The sequence below is a fragment of the Narcine bancroftii genome, chromosome 5 (assembly GCF_036971445.1).
Source record: "Narcine bancroftii isolate sNarBan1 chromosome 5, sNarBan1.hap1, whole genome shotgun sequence".
In the NCBI taxonomy this organism is placed as follows: Eukaryota; Metazoa; Chordata; class Chondrichthyes; order Torpediniformes; family Narcinidae; genus Narcine; species Narcine bancroftii.
This window is the reverse complement of record NC_091473.1, coordinates 39489948-39505572: the sequence shown is the minus strand read 5'-3', so window position 1 is coordinate 39505572 and position 15625 is coordinate 39489948.

Below are 15625 nucleotides of genomic sequence, written 5' to 3'. Positions count from 1 at the left end.
TTTGCCTTTCCAAAATGCAACACTTCACACTTAACCATATTAAATTCCATCAGCCATTTCTCAGCCCATTCCTCTAGCTTTCCTATATCTTTTTTTAAGCTACGGTAATCTTCCTCACTGTCCACAATACCACCAATCTTTGTATCATCTGCAAACTTGCTTATCCAATTCACCCACCACCTCTTCTTCCAGATCGTTAATATATATATCAAACAATAGTGGACCCAGGACCGATCCCTCAGGAACTCCACTAGTCACCAGCCTCCAACTTGACGAATAATTTTCTACCACTACTATCTGACACCTCCCATCCAACTATTACTGAATCCATTTCACTACTTCCTTAATTATATCTAATGCCTCCACCTTTTTACCTAACCTCCTGTGGGGAACTTTGTAAAAAGCTTTACTAAAGTCTAAATAGACAACATCCACAGCCTTCCCTTCATCAATCTTTTTCATAACCCCCTCGAAAAACTCTATAAGGTATGTTACGCATGATTTACCCCTGACAAAACCATGCTGACTACTACCTATCAATCCCTGTTCATCCAAATATTTGTAAATGCCATTCCTCAGAACACTTTCCATCAACTTACCCACCACAGATGTCAGAATCACAGGTCTATAATTTCCAGGGTTACATTTGGACCCTTTCTTAAACAGCGGAACAACATGAGCCACCCTCCAATCCTCTGGCACTACTCCCGTGACCAGTGACATCCTAAATATCTCTGTTAATGGCCCCACTATCTGTACACTAGCCTCCCTGAGTGTCCCTGGGAATACTTTGTCTGGACACGGAGATTTGTCCACCTTTATATTTTTTTAACACTGCCATCACTACCTCCTTGGTTATCCTTAAATGATTCATGACCTCCCCACTATTTTTCTTTACTTCAACTGGTACAATTTTTTTTTTTCCCTAGTGAATACCGAGGAAAATAAATAATTTAAAATTTCCCCCATCTCCTCTGACTTCTCACATAACCTACCCTCCCTATCTACAAAGGGTCCAATTTTATCCCTCACTAATCTTTTACTTTTAATGTACCTATAGAAACCCTTTGGATTTATTCTTACTCTGCCTGCCAAAGCCTCTTCCTGCCTCTTTTTGGCCTTTCTAATTTCTTTCTTAAGATTTTTTCTACACTCCTTGTAGTCCTCTTTCAATTTCTCATCACCCTGCTGTTTATACCTCTTGTACACCTCCCTCTTTCTCCTAACCAAATTTCTAATATTCCTCGAAAACAAAGGCTCCCTATGACTTCCAGCCTTTCCTTTGATCCTCACTGGGACATATCTACTCTGTACTCTCAAAATTTATTCTTTGAATATTCTCCATTTTTCATTTACATCCTTTCTTGAAAAAATCATGTCCCACTCAATACTCCCCAAATCCATTCTTATTCCTTCGAAATTTGCTTTTCTCCTATCCAGAACCTCAACTTTAGGCCCTTCTTTGCTCTTCCCTAAAACTACCCCAAAACTAATAGAGCTGTGATCACTTGACCCAATTTGTTCTCCAACATTAACCTCAGACACCTGACCTATCTCGTTCCCTAACAGGAGATCCAGTATTACACCGTCCCGAGTCAGTTCCTCTACGTATTGATTAAGAAAACTATCTTGTACACATTTGACAAACTCGAGCCCATCCAGCCCTCTCACTGTATGGGTATCCCAATCAATGTGAGGGAAGTTAAAATCTCCCATGATCACTTCCTTATGTTTATTAACATATATGCTATCTCCTTACAAATTTGTTCTTCCAATTTTCTTGGCCCATTTGGTGGTTTATAATACACTCCTATTAGTGCCCTCATGCCTCCTCCACCCCTCAATTCCACTCAAACAGCCTCACTGGATGATCCCTCCAAACCATCCTGCCACCTCACGACAGTAATGTCCTTCTTAACAAGCAGAGCAACTCCTCCCCCTTTTTTACCCCTTGTTCTATCACATCTAAAACATTTGTATTCTGGAATATTTAGTTGCCAGTCCTGTCCCTCCTGTAACCAGGTCTCACTAATTGCCACAACATCATGATTCCAAGTGCCAATCCATGCTCTAAGCTCATCTACTTTGTTCACTATGCTTCTTGCATTAAAGTACATGCATTTCAGCGAATGACCCTCACATATATTCCCTTTTCTACCTTTTACCTTAACCTCCATCCTTCCTTTGTTATCTTTATCATTCTTAACTAGGTGGCCATGCACCCTAGACACTGCTCGCAAACTCTGCACCCCACCCCCACTGCCAAACTAGTTTAAACCCTCCCCCACAGCTCTAGCAAATCTGCTTGCCAGGATATTGGTCCCCCTCCAGTTCAAGTGGAGTCCGTCCCTTTTGTACAGGTCCGACCTTCCTCAGAAGAGATCCTAATGATCCAAAAATCTTATCCCCTACACCCTGCACCAACTCTTTAGCCACGCATTCATCCTCCACATCCTCCTATTACTACCCTCTCTAGCGTGTGTAGTCGGCAGCAATCCAGAGATTACTACCTTAGAGGTCCTGTTTTTTTAACTTCCTGCATAATTTTATGTATTCCTGTTTCAGGACCTCATCCCCACTTCTAACTAAGACATTGGTCCTCACATGGACCACGACTTCTGGCTGCTCACCTTCCCCTTGCAGAATTCTGTGAACTCAATCAGAGACATCCCGGACCCTAGCACCAAGGAGGCAACAGACCAACCTGGATCCCCGATCTCGTCCAACAAACCTCCTATCTGTCCCTCTGACAAGTGAGTCCCCAACCACAATTACCCTGTTCTTATCCCTCCTTCCCTTCTGACCCTCAGGGACAGCCCCTGTGCCAGAGACCTGGCCCCCACAACTCGTCCCTGATAGGCTGTTCCCCCCAGCAGTATCCAATGCCGAATACATGTTGCTGAGGGGCACTTCCACAGGGGTATTCTGCACTGGCACTCTCCCTCCTTTCCTCACAGTCACCCAATTTGCTGACTCCTGCCTTCTAGGGGTGACTGTCTCCCTGTAACTCCTCTCTATCACTGCCTCTGCTTCCCTTATGGTTCTCAGTACATCCAATTGCAACTCAAGCTCCCTAACACGGTCGCTCATGAGTTGCAATTTGATGCACCTTTTGCAGGTGTAGTCATCAGGAACAGCTTCAAAAATTTTACCTGAACTCTTCAAGGTGAGGCCAAGGCTCCCAAGCCTTTGAGATGCCACAGTTCACTTTTATTATTAAAATTTAATAAATTAGCAAGTCTCCTTCTTGGGCAGAAATGGAATTCAACTTTTCTTGGAAATCATCTATGTTGGCAATTTTAGGTTCTACTTTACTCTTTTCATTTTCTAAATTGACACAAAATCCAATAATGAGGATTAGATTGAGAATATGGACTCAATTTGGGAAATTTTTTGGTTATAATAATTTTTCTCTGGCTAGTTTATTATAGATAACCATTTGTTCCACCCTTTCAGTATTAGATGAAGGCTTTGAAGAAGCATTTCATGCTTGAGATGATTTTCTCTTTTATTTTGCTCATTCTGTTTGGGGGGGATTGGTTCAACTGTTGACTCTTTCAAAGTCGTTGGCAACTTTGTGGCATTTGTCACTCCCACATAATTGAGGGAGGTAATACTAATTGGTTTTTTTTACGAATTAGTTTTTTAGTGTTGTTTTTATTAAAATGGGGTTTTATGTTCTTTTCCTTCTTTTCTTTGAGGAGATATTCAGTTTTGTTTGTGTTGTCATGGCGAGGTGCTTCACTATTTATGGATGGATGATTATAGTGATATTTTATGGCTAATTTAAATTTTGCTACTTTTAATGTTAATGGGCTCAATAATCCAATTAAGAGAAAGACTTTTGGCATATATTTTAAAAATTGAAGGTTGATGTGGCTTTTTTACAGGAAACACATTTGACTGAGAAAGAACATCAAAAGTTGAAAAGAGATTGGGTTGGAAAAGTTATAGAATCCTCTTTTAATTCAAAAGCAAATTAAGTTGCTATTTTGATCAATAAGAAGTTAGCTTTTAGTGTGGACTCAGTTATTAAGGTAGCTGGTAGATTTTTGATGGTTAATTATAATTTTTTCTGAAGCTTGGACTTTAGTTAATGCACAATATAAAAAAAATTAAATTCTATCCCTTATTATTAATGTGATAATCTATTAAAATAATTATACAAAGATGGATCAAGTTGCAACCTCCATAAGACTGATGGATCAGCACTGGAGGACCCAAATCATCTAAAACTTTCAATTATGTTAGTATTCTATAAATGGGCCCATACCTTTTCAAACAGAAACATCTTTAATATTACACCTAATTTTCTCTAAACTTAGATATGTCATTACATCATGTAACCACTGTGCTCCTAATGTTGATGATGAACAATTTATGGTAGACTCTTTTTTTTAATTTGAGTCAGGCTTATGATAAGATTATGGTAGGCAGTGATTTTAATTGTTGCTTAGACCCATTATTAGATAAATCCCCTAAATCAAATAAAATGGCTAACCAGTTAATGGTGTTAATGAAAGAAATTAATTTAGTAGATATATAAAAGAAATTAAACCCTAAAGAAAAAGACCTCATTTTATTCATCTCACCATGATTCTTATTCTAGAGTAGATTTGTTTTTAGTATCAGCACAATTACAGGGTCAATATTTTAAAGCTGAATATGTCTAGGATTTTGTTTGATCATTTTTTGTTATTAATTACCCGCACTGCTTTAGAGAAAGTAGAGAATGTTTATCGTTAGCGAATTAATTATTTTTTTGTTGAAAGATCCTGACTTTTGTAAATTTATAAGGGATCAAATCCAACTCTTTTTAAATACACAATCAGTTGACAGTAAGTTTGTTTTGTGGGATGTTTTGAAAGCTTATTTATGAGGACAAATTATTATTATATATACTGTTAAAATCAAGAAACAACAAATTACTGAGATTAGCAAATTGAAAAAGTACTTACAATGAAGCTCTATGGAAGACAAGAAAATGCGTTTAGTTAATTTGAAACAATATAATTCATAAATGTATAAATTTGAGAAATTATTAGAGAACTAAATGATATTATGAACTGGAGAGAGCATAAATTATTAAAACTATAAATTATTAAAACTGGAACAAACTTCGAGAACAATAAATGCTATTAGGCATGGCTTGATGATTATATATACATCTCAATAAATTAATGATGAGTTTCATATGTTTTATGAGAAATTGTATACTTCTGAAGTCTCAGAAGATTAAGTCAAAATTTTAAATTTTTTTAGTGGATTTAAATTTACCTTCTTTGAAGGATATGGAAATTAAGGAATTAGATGCTTCCCTTACTATTAAGGAATTGATGGAAGCACTTCAGTCTATGCTGAGTGGCAAGTTCCAGGTGATGATGGGTTTATTAATTCCTCTATTAATTGAAGTTTTGGACTAAGCGGAGAGGACTGGGTTTTTCCCGGATTCCTTTTCTAAGGCAATTATTACTGTTATTCTTAAGAAGGATAGGGATCCCTTAAAAGCAGGATCTATAGGCCCATTTCTCTATTAAATGTAGATTATAAAATTGTAGCCAAAGTTCTGGCTAATAGACTAGCTAATAATTTACCCAATTTGATTCATGTAGATCAAACGAGTTTTATTAAGAATCATTATTCAGCAGATAATATTGTTAAGCTGATTTCTTTAATCAATATTTCTCGGAAGAAATCTGTCGAACCAATGGTAATTTCTGATGATGCAGAAAATGCCTTTGACAGAGTAGAATGGAGTTTTTTTATTCAAAGATTTAGAAAAGTTCAAATTTGGGCCTCTTTTTATTGGTTGGATTAAGACTTTATATAAAAATCCTTTCGCTAGAGTGGTGAAAAATGGACCTTTCATGTTATCCAGATCAACTAGACAGGACTGCTCTTTGTCCCCAGCTTTGTTTGCATTAGTTATTGAACCTTTGGCTCAGATGATTAGACAGGACAGTACTATTAAGAGTATTAAGGGAAATTCTGATGAATATAAGATAAGTTGGTGATGATCTTTTGATATATTTAACACAGCCTTGGCAACCTTTGGGAAATTTGCATGGAAGATTGGAGCAGTATGGTGCAGTATCCGGTTATAAAATTAATTGTGAAAAAAGTGAAATTATGCCTTTAGCTGAAATGGATTATTCACTTTGTAGACAAGTTGCTAAGTTTAAATGGACTGATCAGATTAAGTATTAGGTATTATAATTAATAGTAACTATAATCATTTATTTGAATTAAATTACCTTTATTGTCGAAAATTAAGTATGATTTGGATCAGTGGAAGGACTTACCTATAACGTTGATAGGATGAGTTAATTGTATTCAAACTAGTATCTTTCCTCAGATTCAATATCTTTTTCAGTCGATTCCCTCTAGGATCCCTCAAAAATCTTTCAAGGATTTAAATGCTTTGGTGAGTAAATTTTTGTGGAACGATAAAATGGCGAGGGTATCATTACAGAAAGTAACTTGGAAATGTGCATTTGGAGGTCTACAACTTCCTAATTTTCAAAACTATTATCAGTCAGCTCAGTTGAAATTTATCATTAGGATGTTTCAAGTGGTAACCCCTTGATTTGGGCCAATATTGAATTATCTCAAATTGGTAAGAAGAGGATGGATCAATTTATTTATCAATGGAACTTGCAGTTATTAATTAATTATAATTTACCTGTGTTAAAACATTTAATGGAATTATGGTATAAAATAAATGGAATTATAGGTACCCAGAGTAAAATTTTGGCTGAAACACCTTTGTTTCAAAATAAGCTTTTTTCTTTCACGGTTAATAATCAACTTCTGAGGTTGAGGGAACAGAAAGGAATTAAATTAGTTGAGGATTGTTATGAAGCAGGATATTTTACTTCCTTTCAAATAATGAAAAAAAAGTTGAAATATCTTAGGTCAAAGCGTTATTATTGGATAATTTTGGGCATACTCTAAGGTTACCTAAATTTGAAGTTTTACTTACTGATGGTGTTAAGAAAGGATTTATTTCTGAAATGTATGGTTTAATACAGAATTAAATGTTCAAACTGGATCTTTATAAATCTAGAATGAAATGGGAAAAAGATTATGAGATATCTATTTCTCAAGATGATTGGATGACATTATGTGAAGAAAGTATGACTAAAATTGTGAATGTAAGGTATAGAATATTCATTATAATTTTATTCATCATTTATATTTGACTCCAGGAAAATTATGAAAAAACAAATATATATACTCTGATTTATGTTTTAGATGCCATAAGGAAGTGGGAATGTTTTTATATTCAGTTTCATTATGTGAGATGGTTAAACTCTTTGGAACAAAATTAAGGAATTTTTGGAGGTTATGTTTAAATTTAAAATTTCATTTGACTCTATGATATTTTTATTGGGTTATATTTAAAAAATTGAATTTGGAGTTAAAATTAGATAAATTTCAAATTGCTTTTTTGAGATTAGCTTTAGCAGTAGCTCGGAAATGTCTTGTAATTACTTGAAAAAATAAGACTAATTTGAGTATCCAAAGATGGTATATTGAAATGAGATCTTGCATTCCTTTGGAGAAAATAACATATAATCTATGAAATAATTATACCTTTTTTGTTATAACTTGGAGCCCGTATATGGAATACATACAATTTAATCATTAATATTTTCTCTCCCATACATTGATGGTTTTATCACAAACCATGGCAAATAATTAAAGGGTATTATATTAGTTGATCTCTTCTCTTTCTTTCTTCGAGGGGTGGTTTGGAGGGGGGTGGGAGGGCTGGGTAGGATAGGGTTGGGTGGTGGTGGGGGGTTATATGAGATAAAAATATGTATTGATTTGTGTTTTGATTGTATGATTTAGTATGATTAATAAATAAAATTTTCCCAAATAAAAGATGAATGCTTTGAGGAATGGTATAGATATGGTATTAAAAATTTTAACTATTTATTCAAAATTACTTTGATTCTTTTGAACAATCAGTTAAATTTAAGATTTCTAATAGACATTTTTTAAAGGTATTTGCAGGTTAGGAATTTTGTTCCATCTAAATTGAACACTTTGTCTCCAATCACAGATTCAAATATGCTTGATACACTTTTTGATCTTCATTTTGTTCACAGCTGACTGATATCATATATTTATATTGATTTATTGGATTTTCCCCAATGGTTAAAATTAATAATGACTGGAGCGTGATCTTAATATAACTTTTTCAGATGAGGATTGGTATTCTACTCTTAGCTTGAGTGTGGTCATGGTACTTAACTCCAACTGTCATAGTTGGAAAATGCACAAAGGCAATGGAATCCCTGCCATTACAATGAGAGTGAAAATAGAAAGGATATTTATGATTTGCTTAAAAATCATGAAGGTGATGGGCCTAGTCTGAAGTTGAGTTGATTTATGGACTCACCAGCTGTCAATCACTTCAGCAGTTTGTTGAGACCTTGCTACACGAGGTAGGTATTGTGAGACAGTGCAGACCCTGCTCCCATGCTTGAAGGGTTTGATTCGCAAATTCTGGCAGCATTTCAGTTCCACACTCCTGATCTTTGATCAGAGAAGGATGGGTCGGTTGAGGGTTAACCTCATTGGTCTGGCATTGGGCCTGGCCAGGATGACCATCCATGGGTCAAGGCAGCAGGCAGTTGAGGGTTCCACTTGGACTGAGTTCCTGACCCTCTTCTGAGGATATCAGTGTGCCCATATATCCCTGGAGAGGGAGCACTCATTGCTCATGGGAAGTTTGGAGGGTCTCCAAGAAGGGTTGGTTCCCATCAATTTGTTGATATCGACAGAAATAATTGTTTCAATTTGTGACTTATGTGATGTGAATAGCCTGAATTATAGACTAATGCAGTATTTGTAATTTTTGGATGGTGAATAATAAAGGTGTGTGTGTGAGGCAGTTGGCAAGAATGGGAAACACTTGGCCAGTAGAAAGAACAGTGTGGGGCACTTGGTGAGCATGCAGTGCATCTGATGATAATGGGAGACTTTTGACAGAGCTGGAGGGACTTTGCTCCAGTTTGAGACACTTGCCAAGATCGCGAGGTGTTAGCGAGAGTTTGATACACTTGGTGAGAGTGCAAGGCATTTGACAAGAGTAACGGGGCAGCAGCCAAATGTGTGAGGCATTTAGTGAGGTTATGATGAATCACCAGGGGGAGTGTTAGGACTTTGATGTGATTGACAAGCAGATGGTGAGAGAGTGCAAATTCTTGGTGAGTGTGCAAGAAACCTGACAACAGTGCGAGACATGGCGTGAGTCTAGGGATTTGGAGAGAGTGTGAGCCACCTGGTGAGAGTGAGAGATACTTGGTGGCGTGTGAGGCACTTTTTGAGAGCGCGAGGCACTTGGAGAGAGTGAGAGGTATTTGGTGACAGCAGGGATCACTGGTAAGTGAGCAAGGTACTTGGTGAGATTGTGGGGCACTTAGCAAAAGGGTAAATCTTTGGAGAGAATAGGAGGTAATGCAAGGCAACTGCATAAGGTTGATGAAAAGATAACAGAAAAAATTATATATAAATTGAATTCTAAATTACTCTTTGGTCCCAAGGAAGCCCTCTTATTAAAACATATTATTACAATTTGAAATAAACCCAATGAATGGTCAAATTGGTGTTCGGGGAGATCTCTCACCCAAAACAGCCCAGCTCAAAATAAGTTAATTTCATTAACAATTGATAATAAAATTCTAGAAATTTGGTCTCAGAGTGGGATAAAATATATTGAAGATTGTTTTGAGCATTTGAGCAAATCAGGAATAAATTTGGAGTTTGAAATACATTCTTTTTCTGCTATCTTCAGTTAAAATTTTATTTAAAGGATAAATTAGGTCCAGAACTGACAATGTACTGAAATAGCGACTCTGATTCGAAAGGCAATCACGAAGAATCTCAAAAATGTATTTCTTACTTCAGGTGGGAGCCCCTAAACAAGGGCTTGATAAGTCCAGAGAGAGAGAGATGGGAATCAGATTTGGGTCTAGAATTGATCCATTTTGCTGGTCTGACTTGTGTTGGAACAGCATGAGTAGTACAATTAATGTAAGGTATAGGTTGATGCAATATAAATTTTGCATCAGCTGTACCTTACTCCACAAAAATTAAATAATTTGAAATCTGAATTATCCAATTTATGTTTTCAATGCAGTCAAGATTTCGGGACCTTTTTGAATTCAACTTGGTTATGCCCTAAGGTGAAATTCCTCTGGGAAGATTGAGGGAATTACCGGAATTCAATACCCTCTGGTGCCGGAATTGTTTTTATTGGGGAAATTAGCAGATATAAGACCTAAAATGAGGCTGTTGAAATAGCAATTGAAATTTGTTAACTTGTTTTAGCGGTGGCCATTACTTCAAAATCTGATTCCCAACTGAGTCTGACCTGCTGGAAGTCAGAAATGCATCGTCGTGTTCTCCTGGAGAAGATCACTTACAACCTCAGAAATTGTTACAACATGTTTTTAAGAATATGAAACCTGAATTTCAGATACAAGGGGGGATTAACCTTTGATGATCCCCCCCTCCGGTCTCCAATACCACTATCTCCAGTATCCCTAGCCATGTCTATGTCAAGACATTTATTCCTCAAGGGAGGAAGTAAGCTCTGGATGCATCACCTAATGTTTCATCTGTATGTAATTAATGCTTTTGGAAAATGGATAATATTGTCAAATCATATGGGAGAATTACCTCTTTTTCTTTTTTCCTTTTCCTTTGCGGGAGGGAGGTCGTTCTCTTTTTCTTTTTTTCTTTTTTCTGTTTCCTACTTTTCTTTTGAGGATCGGGACAGGGTGTAATTTTGTATTTATAAACAATAGTGCAGAATTTGATAAATGTGATAATGTGGGATGCACATGATGATAGTTGGATGTACATGGAAAGAGTTGAGGCATTTGGCGAGAGTACGAGGCACTTGACAAGAGTGCACAGTGCTCAGTGAGGGTAGGTGGAAGGTAATTGGCATGAATACGAAACACTTGATGAGTGTGGGAGAGACTTACTAAGTGTGAGCTGCATTTGGCCAGGATGGGAGGCATTATCCATTGTGGAAAGCATTTCCTAAATGCGTGAGGCAATTGGTGACACTGCGAATCAGTTGTGAGGAACTTGGCAAGAGTCGAAAATGGTTGACGAGGTTGTGATTCATTTGGTGAGAGTGCATGGCACTTGTCGAGACTCCAAGGAAATGGGCAAGAACTGGGGCTCTGGCCCAGTTTAAGGCAGTTAGCAAGAGTACGAGGCCTATATGGAGACTTTGAGCCAGTTGGCGAGAGGATGGGTCACTTGCCAAGAGTGGGAGGTACTTGGTGAGGATATGATACTCTTAGCAACGTAGAGCTACTTGGCAAGAGTATGATGCAGGTGGCCTGAGTGTGATTCTCTGGACCAATGAACGAGATATTTGTTGCAAGTAGAAGGTACGATGATAGTGGGATGCACTTGGAATGAGTGTGAGGCACTTAATGAGAGAATGAGTCATCTGGCGGGAATGCAAGCTACTTGGGGAAAATGTGACGAACTTGGTGAGATTTAGACTCACTTTAGGATGTGAGGCAGTCGGCGAATGTAGGAGGAGCTTGGCGAGGGTACAACAGAGTTGGCAAGGGAGAGAGGCACTTCATGAGAGTTGTTGGCACTAACCAAGAGAGCAAGCACTTGGCGATAGTCCAAAGCACTTGATGACTGTGTGAGACATGGTATGAATATGAGACACTTGAAGATGTTTGCAGGCACTTGGGGGGAGTACGGGATAATTCGTAAGAGTGTGTATCAGCCAGTGAGAGTAAGAGATACTTGATGAGACTGGGAGGTTCTTGGTGAAAGTTGCGAGGCTCTGGACAAATGTTGGAGGGAATGGAGAGTTATTTGGCATGAGCGCGAACTATGTGTAGAGTGCTCAGGAAATTTAGCAAGACTGGAAGGCTTTTACCCAGTATGCAATGTACTTGGCAAGTGTATGAGGCATTTACTGAGATTGGGATGCCTTTGACGAGAAAGGGAAGGGCTAGTTGAGAGTGGGAATCACTCAGCGAAAGTGCAATGTATTTGGTGAAAGTGAGATGTACTCAGCAACTGTAAGAGGCATTAACCAGAGTGAAAGGAATTTGAGAATGCAATGCACTTGGCCAACTTGGCCAGTGTGGGAGGCTTCTGGTGAGAGTGTGAGACACCTGGTGAGACTAGCTTGCACTTGGCAAAATTGCAACGAACTTGGCCAGTGAGTGAGGCACTTGGCAAGAGTAAAAGGACTTTGATGAGCATCAAATAAATTCTGTCAGTATTACACCTGGTGACAGTGGGAGACACTTGGTGAGTGTGGAGACAGAGTGACATTCTTAATGAGGGTGGGAAAAACTTAGTGAGAGTGGGAAGCCATTAACTGGAGTGCAAGGCATTTGCCGATGTGGGAGGGACTTGGCAAGATTTGGATCCATGTGGCTAGAGTGCAAGGCAATGGATTAAGGTATGAGGCAGTTGCCGAGAATGGGAGGCACTTGGTGAGAAGACAAGGCTCTTGACAGGAGGGGCTAGTACTTGGCAAGATTGTAAGGCATTAGCCAGAGTGGAAGGTACTTGGTGAGAGTATGCATTGATTTATGAGAGTAGAAGGATATTGAAGAGAAAGTAAGAGACTTCACGCGTGTCAGGGTATTTGGTGAGATTGCAAGGCCATTGGTGACAAGTGAAGGCAATTTATGAGCTTTGGAGGCACTATTCAAGAATGCGAGGCATTGGAGAGAGTGGGATGCACTTGATGAGAGTTGCAGGCACTTGCCGAGAGTCAGAACATTTAATCAGGTGAAAGTACTATTATTGTGATAGACATAGTAATTCAATTAGAATGAATATACCAAAATTTTTACATCTTCCAATTTTTATCTCTAAATCTTTTTTGATTCACTGGATTTGTTTATTTCTTTGTACATCTGGCAAGGAAAACAACTTCGTTTAAACAAAGCGCATCTTCAAAAAACTAAAAGGATCGGAGGACTGTCACTTCCAAATTTCAGGTTCTACTATTGAGTGGTCAATACACATAACTTGCTTCTTTTATTAAAATTTGATAAATTAGTTGACTGCCCTTCTTGAGTGGAAATGGAATTGAATTTTTCTAAAAATACATCTGTAATGATGGTGATCATGGTTGCCAAGCAACTAGCAATGCCTTACCATTTGATTATACTTGGCTGCCACCAGGGTCTGACTCACAGTATCCTATATATGTAATGGAGACTTGCAGCCTCATGGCCTGCCTCATGGTGCTGTTTACATCAACATTAAAGTAAAGAACCTTTTCCTTCATCCATGTGTTATCTAAGAACTCACACATACAAATACAAGATGAAATATAGTGTCAGAAGTGAGATGAAGAAAATACTTTAAAAGAAAAAATTTTAAATCAGCAACTGCTCAGTAAGAGAAGCTAACAAAGAGAAAAATGGAAGGATTACATCCACCCGCTAAACTTCAGCTGACAGGTAATGTGGCTAAAAATTGGAACAGATTAATACAGCATTTTGGATTGTATTTAGTGGCAGTTGGAGCTGATAAAAAAAAAGTGATAAAGTGAAGGGGTCAGTTTTCTTACATGTCGTGGGTGATGAAGCCCTGGAGGTGTATAATAACTGCACATTTGCTGCTAAAGGAGACAAAATGAAACTGGAAATAATAATGGAACAGTTTGAGGCATACTGCATACCTAAACGTAACATGATGTTTGAGAGGCACAGATTTTTCACATGTGTACAGAACATGGAAGAAAGTATTGATCAGTATTTGAATGAATTGAGAAACAGAAGCAAAATGTGTGAATTTGGTGGACTGACCGACTCACTGATAAAAGACAGACTTGTGTGTGGTATTGCAGATAATAGTCTAAGGGAAAGACAGCTAAGAGAGAATATCTAGACCTGGAAAAAGCCAAAGCACTTGATAGGGCAACAGAACTGTCAAGGTGAGGGCAAAAGATCAGTTCAGTGAAATTAGTTACAACTTAAATGCAGTGAGCAAAAATGACATAAACCATTTAACAAAAAGAGCACCAAAGTGGAAAGAGAGGCATGGCCAGCGAACAAAAATGTAAGGGATAATCAAAAGCCATGTTGTCGATGCAGTACACAACACCTACTAAAAAAGTGTACAGGATATGGTAAAACATGCTATATGTGCAACAAAAGTAACCATTATGCCCGTTGCTGTAGGAACCAAGTGCAACAAAACAAGGTTCATGCAGTAGATGAAAGGAAGATAGAGGAATTCTATGTAGGCGTTGTAACTGAAAACAAGAAAGAAAACAGAGACTGAATGTTGAGATTAAAAATGAATGACATATAAATTTCAGTTAAATTGGATATGGGAACACAAATTAATGTAATATCAGAGACTGAGTTTAAGAAGATTAGACCGTGACCAAAGATGTATGGAACAAAAGTAAAGGTGACAGGATATTCAGATACCGATATACCAGTGCAAAAGTGAAACACAAGGATAAAGAGCACATGCTAGCAATCATCGTGGTACCAAAGGATGTACACGCCATACTAGGTTTAACAGCCTGTGAGAAACTGAACCTGGTAAAGAGTCCTCCTTGTGGAAAGCAAAGGAGAGACAGTCTATGATGAACTCATGAACTATTTCAGGGTCTAGGCTGCCTTCCAGGAGAACACACAATCAGAGTGGGTAAACATGTGCCACTGATAATAGATTCATGCAGAAAAGTTCCATTTGCGCTTCAATGGCAACTAAAAGCAGAGTTGGACAGGATGGAAAGCCTGAATGTGATTCAGGAGATAGATGAGCCAACAGAGTGGGTGGGTTCACTCGTCATTGAGGACAAAAAGAATAGAGAGCTTAGAATTTACCTCGATCCAAGAGATCTAATCAAAGCAATAAAGAGAGAGCATTTTAAGCTTCCAATGCGTGAATAAATCATGTCACAGTTTGCAGATGCAAAGTTTTTCAGCAAGTTAGATGCATCATCAGAATTTTGGCAGTTGAAATTGGATGAAGCAAATTTAAGCTCAATAGTCCATTTGGCAGATACAGATTATTAAGGTTACCATTCGGAATTGCCTCAGATCTTAAAGTGTATCAATGATCCATATGGTCTATGAACACCAGGATGGAGTTGATACCTCAATGGGTGACATCATAGTATGGGGAACCACAAATATTGAGCATGATGAGAGACTAAGGAAAGTGCTGGAAGCCACAAGAAAAGCAAACCTGAAGCTGAATAGAGAGAAATGCCAACTTGGGGTGACAGAACTAACATTTGTAGGAGGTATTATTGGCAATGAGGGCAGCAGACCAGATCCCAGAAAGGTGTCCACCATTGGGAACATGCCAAGGCCACAATGCAAAAATAATGTAAAGAGATTTAATGGAATGGTCAACAATGTGTAAATTCATATCCAACCTCTCAGAAAAGAAGGCTCCATTGAGAAGACTAACAGAAAAGAACATTGAATGGGAGTGGAATCATGAACATGAAAAGTCATGGAGGGAACGAAAGAAACTGCTCACAGAGGAACCAGTTCTGAGGTTTTACGATCCCACGAGACCCATCAAGATATCATCAGATACATCATGTAGTGGGCTCGTTGCAGTTCTTCTGCAA